Genomic DNA, 12,555 nt, shown 5'->3' with positions numbered 1-12,555 from the left:
CAAACTTACAAGCTTTTCCACAGCTAAGGAAACTGTAAAGAAAATGGAAAGACAACCTGTGGAATGGGAGCAACTATTTGCAAATGATGCAACCTACAAGGGCTTAATTTCCAAAATATACAAACAGCTCATACAACTGAATCACACAAAAAAAAACCCAATCAAAAAATGGGCAGAAGACTGAAATAGACATTTCTCCAAAGAAGACATACAGGTGGCCAATAGGCACATGAAAAGATACTCACCATTGCTAATTATTAGAGAAATGCAAATCAAAACTACAGTGAGGTATCACCTTAAACCAGTCAGAATGGCCATTATTTAAAATTCTACAAATAAATTATGGAGAGAGGATGGAGAAAAGGGAATGCTTCTACACTGTTGGTGGGAATGTAAATTGGTGCAGCCATTATAGAAAACAGTATGGAGGTTCCTCAAAAAAATAAAAACAGAGTGGCCATAGGATCCAGCAACCCCTCTCCTGGGCTTATATCCAGACAAAAGTATAATTCAAAAAGATGGACCTCTTGTGGGGAGGGCTACATAGTCTGATGGGACAGTCCTTCACCCCACCATCAGTGCCTGCAACCTTTGCTCCTTCATCTACTCCTGCTGTGGTCAGTAGTGGTCTGAATGACCAACTTGAACTCTCTATGGGGATAGTCATGAAACCTGGTGGATATAGGGCTCCTAAAGCTGTCTGGCTGCCTGAAGTAAAGGCTAAAGTCTTGGAGATTTCAGGAACATTTACTCACCTCCAAGGGCACATCTATATGGAAATGAACTTCATGAAGACAGCTCTGTAGCACATGACAGACTTGGCAATTCAGTTTAACAAGAATAGCTTTGGTGTCATCCACAGCAGTCCTCTGGCCATTCCTACACCACTGATGCCAAACCAGAGCATTGATGTCTCCCTGCGTCTCCACACCTTGGACCCAGTCATGAAGATGGAACCTCTGAACAACCTGCAGGTGGCTGTGAAAAACAATCATGATATCTTCTACTTCAGCTGCCTCATCCCACTCAACGTACTTTTTGTAGAAGATGGCAAAATGAAGCGCCAGGTCTTCCTTGCAACATGGAAGGATATTCCCGATGAAATGAACTTCAGTTTCAGATTAAGGAAAGTCATTTAAATGCTGACACTGTTTCCAGCAAGTTGCAAAACAACAACGTTTATACTATTGCCAAGAGGAGTGTGGAAGGATTCTGTACCAATCCCTGACTGACTAATGGCATTTGGGTTTTGGCCAAGCTCCATAGCCAGCCAGAAAACCCCAATTACACACTGTCGCCAAAGTGTAGAGCTAGCTCCTGAAGCCTCCTCGTACATCTGTCAGGTCTATGACAGCGTTTTGAAAAACTAATAGACTGGTCCGGTGCCCTCAGGCCATCCTGTGATTGGTGCAATCCAAGAACTTTTAACTGGAAGAAATTGTACTGCTGTGTGGAATCTGAACCCAAACACACCGAGGCCACCTGCCATGGTAGTAACGGGTCTGACCTGTGCTATTAGGGCACAACCTTTTGGATAGTTTTAGCTATCCAACACTTGAGCATTTGTAACCACGGCTTCAATCACTTCCCGCCTCTTGCCACCTGCTGCTGTCTGTCCTTACTTGTGGGCTTCTCCATCCTGTGCCAGTGGCTGGCGTTTTCTAGTGTAGTTTGATATTTTGTAATTGAGAGCTCGCTTCAAAAGCAGCAAAAGACAAAATATATTAAAGCAAGGAAAAGTGTCCCTGAAAGAAAAATAATGTTATTTGTGTTTTTTCTACTCAGTTGTTTGAGCATATTATACATATGAGTGGTTTTTCAAATATTTTTCACATTTTGTAGATACACTCTGCTCTCTGTAAATTGTTTCCTTTGCTGTTCAAAGCTTTATAGTTTAATGCAATCTATTTTTAATTCTTTTTTTCATTTATTTTTTGCTTTTGCTGCCTGTGCTTTTGTCGTCACATCTAAAAATACATTGCCCATAGCACGTCAAGAAGTCCCCCACCATATCTTCTTCTAGTAACTTTACAGTTTCTGATCTTTTATTTAATTCTCTAAACCGGTTTGAATTAATTTTTGTATACGGTGTGAGATACAAGTCTAATTTATTCCTTATGCTTGTGAATATTCAGTTTCCCGTGAATTTACTGAAGAGAAGATCCTTTTCTCATTATATATTCCTGTCACTTTTGTCAAAGATCAATTGATTGTAAATATGTGGATTTATTTCTGAGGTCTATTTCGTTGCATTGTTCTATATGTCTGTTTTTGTACTGTGACCATACTGCTTTGATTACTATGCTTTGTAGTATAGTTTGAAATTATGAAGAGTGATGCCTTCAGCTTTGCTCTTTGTGCTCAAGATTGCTTTGGACATTTGGAGCCTTTTATGTTTCCATATGAATTTTAATATTTCTTTTTCTATTTTCTGGGAAACTGCCTTCGGATTTTGACATGGATTGCATGGACTCTATAGATTGCTTTGGATAGTATGGACATTTTTAGCAATGTTCATTTATTCAATCTAGTAGTATGGGCGATCATTCCATTTATTTGTGTCTTCTTCAAATTCTTTTATCAATATTTTATAGTTTGCAGTGTACGGCTCTTTTACATTCTTGGTTAACTTTATTCCTAAATATTTTATTCTTTTGTGTGCTATTGTAAATGGGACATTTTTTAACCTTTTCTGATAGTTTCTGTTGTTAGTAAACAGAACCACAAGTGATTTTTATATGTTGACTTTGTGTCATGCTTCTTACTCCATTTATTTATTAGTTTGAACAGTTTTTTCGAAGTGGCATTTTTAGGTTTTTGTAGATATAAAAACATGTCATCTGCAAACAGAAAATTTAGGTTTACCTTTATGATTTGGATTTATTTTATTTATTTTTCTTGCCTACTTGCTCTGGTTACGAATTCCTGTACTATATTGAAAAGAAGGGGCAAGAATTGTAACCTTGTCTTGGCTGAAACTTAGGAGAAACACTTTTGGGACTGTTAGCTTTGGGCCTGTCATATGACTTTTAATGTGTTGAGGTATATTCCTTCTATAGCTAATTTTCTTAACAATCTTTATCATGAAAGGAAGTTGGATTTTGTCAAATAATTTTATGTATCTATTAATATGATATTTTCCCTTTATTCTCATAATGTAGTCTATCACATTTATTGATTTGCATACATTGTGCCATCCTTGCATCCAGGTATAAATCCCACTTAATCATGGTGAATGAATCCCTTCAGTGTGCTGCTGAATTTAGTTTGCCAGTATTTTGAGTGTATTTCATTTATGTTATTCAGGAATGTTGATATGTACTTTTCTTATTGTGCCCTTGTCTGTTTTTAAAAATTAATTTATTATTTATTTATTTATTTTTAGCTGTGTTTGGTCTTTGTTGCTGCACGTGGGCTTTTCTCCACTTGCGGCGAGTGGGGGCTGTTCTTCATTGCGGTGCGTGGGCTCCTCATCATGGTGGCTTCTCTTGTTGTGGAGCACAGGCTATAGGTGTGAGGGCTTAGTAGTTGTGGTGCACAGGCTTAGTGGCACCACGGCATGTGGGATCTTCCCGGACCAGGGATCGAACCCGTGCCCCCTGCATTGGCAGGAGGATTCTTAACCACTGCGCCACCAGGGAAGACCCCTTGTCTGGTTTTGGCATTACCCTTGTCTGGGGTAATGCCTCATAAGATGGGTTGAAAGCATTCCCTCCTCTTTAAATTTTTGGAAGTATTTGAGTAGTCTTGGCTTTAATTTCTCTCTAAATATTTGGCATAATTCATGAGAAAAACCATCTGGTCCTGGGATTTTATTTATTGAGAGGTTTCTCAATACTGTTTCATTCTCTTTACTCATTACTGGTCTGTTCAGATGTTCTATTTCTTGGTAGGTTGTATGTTTTTATGAGTTTGTCCTTTTTTGTCTAAGTAATCCAAGTTGTTTGCATATGATTGTCAATAGTAGTCTCTGATTGTCATTTGTATCTCTGTGGCATCACTGTAATGCCTTTATATGCATGTGTGTGTGTGTTTATTTATTCATTCATTCATCATTCAACCTCTCTTTTTCTTAGTCTTGCTAACAGTTTGTCAATTTTGTTTATCTTTTCAAAAAAAACCTCCAATATTATTTATCCTTCTACTGTTGTCTTAGTCTCTATTACTTTATTTTTAATTTTTATTGGAGTATAGTTGATGTACAATGTTGTGCTCAGTAAAGTGAATCAGTTATACATATATCCACTCTTTTTTAGATTCTTTTCCCAATAGATCACTACAGAGTATTGAATAGAGTTCCCTGTGCTAGACAGTACATCCTTCCATTACATTTATAACTGCTCTAATCCTTATTATTTATTTCATTCTGCTAATATTGGGCTTAGTTTGTTCTTTTCCTGTTTCCTTTAGTTGTAAAGTTAGGTTCTTTAATTGAGTGGTTTTTCAGAAACAAAAGGTTTTATTATGGTACAGCAAGCATGAGCACGATATTGTATTGGTTCTCCTTCCCCACACCCAGGTTCCCACTGGGATGACAGAGAGGGATCCAGTGGAGTGCTATGCATGTAATAGGCTGTGTTACATTGAGGAACACTGAGTTTGAGGACTCCACTGCTTTTAAAATGAGAGGTTAGCAGGTTCCTGTTTGTCGGAGGGAGAGACATTAGCTCATTCCTCAAGGCTGTTCATTACAAACACACTCCCAGAAATGGCTCAGGTGAAATGCTGTCAGGGCATACATTCTTTTTCTTTCTTTCTTTTGTTTTTTTTTGATTGAAGAATAGTTGGCTTATAATATCACATTAGTTTCAGATGTACAGCATAATGATTCAGCATTTAAGTATATTACAAAATGATCACCTTGATGAGTCTAGTAAGCATCTGTCCCCATCCACAGTTACTGCAATATCATGAACCATATTCTTTATTCTGTATATTAAATTCTTGTCAATTTTTATCATATAACTGGAATTTTGTACTTCTTATACCCTTTCACCTGTCTTGTCCAAGACCCACTCCCCTCCCCTTTTGCAACCACCAATTTGTTCACTGTGCCTGTATGATTTGTTTTGTTGTGTCTGTTTTGTTTTTAGATTACACATATAAGTGAGATCATGTAGAATTTGTCTTTGTCTATGTGACTTCACTGAGCATAATACTCTCTAGGTCCATCCATGTTGTCAAAAATGGCAAGATTTTATCTTTTTATGGCTGAGTAATATATAACTGTATATGTACATTTGTATACACATATATACATATATATGTATATGAATATATCTACATATATGTATACATACATGTATACATATGTATATATGGATGTGTGTATATGTGTATGTGCATTGTGTATATTCATATGTATGTATGTGTATATATGTATGTGTGTGTGTGTATATATATATATATCACTTATCCATTTGTCTATCTTTGAACATTTAGGTTTCTACCATATATTGCCTATTGTAAGTTATGTTGCAGTTAACACAGGGGTGCATGTATCTCTTTAAATTAGTTTTTTGCTTTTTTTCTCTGGATAAATAACCAAACGTAGAATTGCTAACTCATATGGTAGTTTTATTTTTTATGTTTTCAGAACCCTCCGTAATGTTTTCAATAGTTGGCTGCACTGACTTACATTCTTAGCAGCAGTGCAGGTGAGTGCTCTTTTCTCCACATCCTCAGCAACACTCATTAATGTCAATTTGATGATAGCCATTCTGACACCTGTAAGGTGATCTCTTTCTTGTGGTTTTGATTTGTATTTCCCTCCTGATGATTAGGGATGTTGAGCATGTTTCCATGTGTTTTTTAGCATCTTTTTTTTTTGGCAAAATGTGTATTCAGATCCTCTACCCAATTGTTTTTATTTTTTTTAATTATAATTTATTGACAATATTATATCAGTTTCAGGTGACCTGAGATTTTTTACAGATTACACTTGATTAAATGATTTTACAAGAGAATGGCTATAATTCCCTGTCCTATACAATATATCTTTGTTGCTTATCTATTTTATACATAGTAGTTTGTACCTCTTAAGTCCATACCCCTAATTTGCCCCTCCCCCCTTACCTGTCCCAAATGTTAACCACTAGTTTGTTTATAGATCCGTGAGACTGTTTCTGTTTTACATATACATTCGTTTGTATTATTTTTAGATTCCACATATAAATGATATCACACAGTATTTGTCTTTCTCTGACTTACTTCATTAAGTATAATATTCTCAAGGTCCATCCATGATGCTGCAAATGGCAGAATTTCATTCTTTTTATGGCTGTGTAATATTCCACTGTACATATATATTGTATCTTTTTATCCATTGTCTGTTCATGGGCATTTAAGTTGCTTTCATATCTTGGCCATTGTCAGTAGTGCTGTTATGCACATTGGGGTTTATGTATCTTTTTGAATTAGTGTTTTCATTTTTTTCCTAGATACGTACCCAGGAGAGTTATTGACGTATCATATGGTAGTTCTACTTTTACTTTTTTTGAGAAACCTCCATCCTATTTTCCATAGTGCCTGCAACAATTTACAATCCTACCCACAGTGTACAAGGGTACACTTTTCTCCACATGCTCTCCAGAATTTGGTATTTGTAGACATTTTGATGAGAGCTATTTTGACAGGTGGAGGTTGATATCTCATTGTTGCTTTGAATTGAACTTCTCTAATAATTAGTGATGTTGAGCATCTTTTCATCTGCCTTTTAGCCATCTGTATCTTCTTTGGAAAGATGTCTATTCATGTCTCCTGACCATTATTGATTGTGTTGTTTGTTTATTTTGTGTGTGTGTGATATTGAGTTGTATGAACCATTTATATATATTGGATATTAACCTTTTGTCAGTCATATCATTTGCAAATGTTTTCTTACACTTTGCACTTCGAATTTTGATTTTGTTGATGGTTTTCATGGCTGTGCAAAAGCTCTTAAACTCTATTTAGCTTCCACTTGTTTATTTTTGCTTTTATTTCTTTTGCCTTAGAGGCCAGATCCCAAAAAATATTGCTACAATTTATGTCAAAGAATGTTCTGCCTATGTTATCTCCTAGGAGTTTTATGGTTTGGTGTATTACCTTTAGGTCCTTAATCCATTTTGAATTTTGTGTCTGGTGTGAGGAAATGTTCTAAATTCCTTATTTTACGTGTAGCCCTCCACTCTCCCCAACACCACTTATTGAAGAAACTTTCTTTTCTCCATTGTATATTCTTGCCTCCTTGGTGGTAGACTTATTCACCATAAGTGTGTGAGATCCATAAGTGTGTGAGATCCTTATTCACCATAAGTTTGTGAGATCCTTCATGCTATTCAGCTTGGGTGATTTTCTATTTCTATTCCCTTGATCTATGTGTCTGTTTTTGTGATTATTGTAGCTTTGTAGTCAGGGAGCATGTTATCTCCAGCTTTGGTCTTTTTTTTCTCAGGATTGCTTTGGCAGTGTGGGTATTTTGTGGTTCTATATTTATTTGGGGATTATTTGTTCTGTGTGTGAACAATGTCATGGGTATTTTGATAAGGATTGCTTTAAATCTGTAGGTAACTTAGAGTAATAGGGCTATTTTAAAAAGATTAATTCTTCTGATCCAAGAGCATGTGATATCTTTTCATTTGTTTGCATCATCTTCAACTTCCTTCATCAATGTCTTATAATTTTTAATATATAAATCTTTCACCTCTGTGGTTAAATTTATTCCCAGGTATTTTATTATTTTTGGTACATTTGTAATTTTTTTTCTTAATTGCTCTGACAGTTTGTTATTAGGGCCGAGAAAAATAAAACATTTCTGTATATTAATTGCATATATTTCAATGAAAATAAAAACAAAAATTAACAAATGGGATCTAATTAAACTTCAAAGTTTTGCACAGAAAAGGAAATCATAAACAAGATGAAAAGACAACACTCACAATGGGAGAAAATATTGGCAAGTGAAGCAATTGACAAAGGATTAATCTCCAAAATATAGAAACAGCTCATGTAGCTCAACATTAAAAAAACAGACAACCCAATCAAAAAATGGGTGGAAGACCTAAATAGGCATTTTTCCAAAGAAGACATACAGATGGCCAACAGGCACATGAAAAGCTGCTCAACACCATTAATTATTAGGGAAATGCAAATCAAAACTACAATGAGGTATCGCCTCACACCATTCAGAATGGCCATCATCAAAAAATCTACAAACAATAAATGCTGGAGAGGGTGTGCAGAAAAGGGAACCCTCTTGCACTGTTGGTGGGAATGTAAATTGATACAGCCACTATGGAGGACAGTATGGAGGTTCCTTAAAAAACTAAGAATAGAGCTACGTTATGATACAGCAATCCCACTACTGGACATATACCCAGAGAAAACCATAATTCCAAAAGACACGTGCACCCCAATATTCACTATGACACTATTTACAGTAGCCAGGATATGGAAGCAACCTAAATGTCCATCAACAGAGTAATGGATAAAGAAGATGTGGTACATATATACAATGGAGTATTACCCAACTATAAAAAGGAATGTAATTGGATTATTTGTAGACACGTAGATGGACCTAGAGAGAGTCATACAGAGTGAAGTAAGTCAGAAAGAGAAAAACAAATATCGTATATCAACACATATATGTGGAATCTAGAAAAATGGTATAGATGATCTAATTTGCAAAACAGAAATAGAGACACAGATGTAGAGAACAAACGTATGGACACCAAGGGGGGAAAGGGGGGATGGGAGAAATTGGGAGATTGGGACTGACAGATAAACACTATTGATACTATGTATAAAATAGATAACTAATGAGAACCTACTGTACAGCACAGGGAATTCTACTCAGTGCTCCGTGGTGACCTAAATGGGAAGGAAATCCAAAAAAAGGGGATATATGTATACGTATAGGTGCTTCACTTTGCTGCATAGTAGAAACTAACACAACATTGTAAAGCCACCATACTCCAAAAAAGTTAATTAAAAATAAAAAAAATTGTGTATACTTCAAATTTACTGAGTTTATTTATGCTAATAATTTGTTGGTGAGATCTGTAGGGTTTTCTCTACATATTATCATGTCATCTGCAAAGAGTGACAGTTTTACTTCCTTTATGAGTTAGATCCTATTTTGTATTTTTATTTTTGTCTTCGGCTGTGGCTAGAACTATTAATCCTGTGTTGAATAAAAGTGGAGAGTAGGCATCCTTGTCTTGTTCCTGTTCTTAGAGGAGATGCTTTCAGCTTTTCAGCATTAAGTATGATGTCAGGTCTGCTTTTGTCATATATGCCCTTTATATTTATTTATTCATTCATTCATTCAGGCCCCACCGCACAGCATGGGGAACCCTAGTTCCCAGACCAGGGATTGAACCCACACCACCTGCAGTGGAATCATGAATTCCCAACCACTGGACTGCCACGGAAGTCCCTGTCCTTTATTATAAAAAGGTATGTTGCCTGTATACCCCCCTTGTTGAGAGTTTTTATCATAATTCAATGTTGAATTTTGTCAAATTTTGCCAAATCCTTTGCTGGAGATATGAAGATGATAATATGATTTTATGCTTTGTTCTGGTAATCTGGTGCGTCACTTAATTGATCTGCATAGACTGAGTCATTCCTGCATTGCTAAGGTGATCCATTTGATCATGGTGTATGGTTCTTTTAGTGTATTGCTGAATTCAGTTTACCAGTATTTTGTTGAGGTTTTTTGCATCTATATTCACCAGGGATATTGGCCTGTAATTTACCTTTTTTGGTAGTGTGTTTATCTGGTTTTCATATATGGGTGATGCTAGCCTCAGAAAATAAGTTTGGAAGCACTCCTTCATCAGTTGTTTGAAATAGCTTGAGAAGGATAGATGTTAACTGTCCTTTAAATGTTTGGTAGAATTTATTAGTAAAGCCACCTGGTCCTGGACATTTATTTATGGGGAGTTTTTTGATTATTGATGGATTGCATTGCCAGTAATTGATCTGTTTAGATTTTTTATTTATTGCTAACTCAATCTTGGAAGATTTATGTTTTTAGGAATTCATCCACTTCTTTTAGGTTGTCCCATTTGTTGGTGTATAATTGTCGTAATCTCTTAGGATACTTTGTATTTCTGTGGTGTCTTGTAACTTCATCCTTTCATTTCTGATTTATTTGGTCCCTCTCTGTTTAAAAAAACATACTACTATTGTCTTTTATTCTTTACAGAAGCTTAGTAGGTGTTTGATCTACTACCCTTACTCTATGCATACTTTTTGCAGTGAGATTTTTACTTTTGTTTGTTTTCTGGTTACTATCAATAATTAGTGAGACTTCTTTTAAGCTTAAGTAAATTCTTGCAACATTGCTTATAAGCCTGCTTTCTTAGAGATGAACTCTTTTAGCTTTTGCTAGTCTGGGAAACTCTGGATCTCCCCTTCAATTCTTTTCTTTTTTCATAAATTTATTTATTTATGGCTGTGTTGGGTCTTTGTTGCTGCTTGCGGGCTTCTCATTGTGGTGGCTCCTCTTGTTGTGGAGCATGGGCTCTAGGTGCATGGGCTTCAGTAGTTGTGGCTCACAGACTCAGTAGTTGCGGCTTATGGGCTCTAGAGCACAGGCTAAGTAGTTGTGGCTCACGGGCGTAGTTGCTCCATGGCATGTGGGATATTTCCAGACCAGGGCTCGAACCTGTGTCCCCTGCATTGGCAGGCGGATTCTCAACCACTGTGCCACCAGGGAGGCCCTCTCCTTCAATTCTGAATCATAATCTTGCTGGTAGAGTATTTTTGTTGAAGGCTTTTTCCTTTTAGCCCATTGAATATATCCTGTCATTCCTTCCTAGTCTGCAAAGTCAGCTGAAAAGTCAGCTGACAGTCTTATGGGAATACCTTGAACATAACTAGATGCTTTTATTTCACTGCTTCTATGATCCCTCTTTACCTTAAATTTTTGGCACTTTATAATATGTCTTGGTGTGGACCTGTTTGTCTTCATCTGGTTTGGGACTCTGTGTTTCCTGGACCTGGATGTGTGTTTCCTTCCCCAGGTTAGGAAAGTTATCAGTTACTATATCCTCTAATAAGTTCTCTGACCCTTTCTCTCGTCTCCTCTTTCTGGGACCCCTGTAATGCTCATGTGAATATTCTTGATGTTATCTCAGAGGTCCCTTTACCTATAGTCTTAATTGATTTTTCTTTGTGCTATTCAGTTTGGGTGATTTTCACTACTCTGTTTTCCATTTCACTGATCTGTTCTTCTGTATCATAGAATATAATGTGACTTCTCTCATGTGTGTGTGTGTGTGTGTGTGTGTGTGTGTGTGTGTAAGTTCTTTTATTGTATTGTTCACTGTTTGGTTCTTTTTGACATGTTATTACTCTGTTGAAATTCTCACTATGTCCATCTATTCTTCTCCTGACTTGGGTGAGCGTCTTTATAATCATTACTGTGAACACTTTTTTTATCGCGTAGAATGCTTATCCCTGTTTTATTCAGTTTTTTCTGATGTCGTGTCTTGTTACTTCATTTGTAACATATTCCCCTATTTCCTTATGTTTCCTAATTCTCTGTGCATTTCTATTCATTAGGTTCAGGTTGTTACATTCCCGGGTCTCAGAGAAGTGGCCTTATATAGGAGATGACTGATAGGGCCCAGCAGCACATTGTCCTCTGGCCAGCAGAGCCACATGCTCCAGGGGTGTCCCCTGTGTGGGCTGCACACACCTTTCTCTTATGGGAGGGCCAACTGCTGTAGCCAAGCTGGTAGGCGGTGTTGGACCCTGACCTAAATGGCTGTGAGCCCCTGTATGTGATTGCCGTGGGTGTGCTGTTAGCCAAGGCAGCCCTCTGTTATGGGTGGCTGTGTGGTGCTCCAGGTGCACAGGCGGACAGGGTAGGCCCCCAGTGTGTCTGGTTGTGAGGCCTCTGGTGCAGGAGTGCTATGGGCATGGTGGTAAATGGGGCAGGCCCCTGATTCTAATCAGCTCCAGGGAAGACTCTAAAATGTTGCTTGCCAATGTCTCAGTTCCTAGCGGGAGTCCCAGCTGCCTCTTGCCTTTCCAAGAAGCTCTCCGAGATTAGCAAGTGGGTCTGATACACGTGTCTTTCACACTATTGGCTCTGCACAGGGACTGAGAACATATGAGATTTGTGTGTGCCTGATGAGAGCAAAGTCTCAGTTTTCTTTAGTCTCCAGCTTTCCTGAAATTTTAGCCCTGCAGGTTTTCAAAGCCAGACCTGCTGTGTTCCTTTCTTCCAGTGCAGGAACCCTGGGCTGAGCAGCCTGATGCCAGGCTCAGACCCTTCCCTCCCTGTGGAGGACGTATGCAATTGTGATATCTTCCAGCTGTGGGTCACTGCTCCATGTGTGGGTTCCAATTAGACTGTGTTTCCAGTCCTCCTACCTGCCTTGTGGTTTCTCCTTCCTTGTATCTTTAGTTGTGGAAAACTTTCCCTGCTAGTCACCAGGTCATTCTCTGAGATAATTTCCCTGTAAGTTGTTGTAATTTGGGTGTGTCCATGGCAGGAGGAGAGCTCAATATCTTCCTATTCCATCACCTTGATCCTCTCTCAAGAATTTTTTCTAAAAT

General features: G+C 37.5%; 1 pseudogene; it reads left to right on the top strand.

Moving 5' to 3' along the window:
• Nucleotides 1-518: 518 nt before the first annotated feature.
• LOC116749688 lies at nt 519-1,370 on the top strand (annotated as a pseudogene).
• The last annotated feature ends 11,185 nt before the right edge of the window (nt 1,371-12,555 follow it).

This window comes from Phocoena sinus, chromosome 2 (assembly GCF_008692025.1).
Source record: "Phocoena sinus isolate mPhoSin1 chromosome 2, mPhoSin1.pri, whole genome shotgun sequence".
Lineage (NCBI taxonomy): Eukaryota > Metazoa > Chordata > Mammalia > Artiodactyla > Phocoenidae > Phocoena > Phocoena sinus.
The sequence above is the reverse complement of the archived record's forward strand: the minus strand, read 5'-3'. Positions and strand labels throughout refer to the sequence as shown.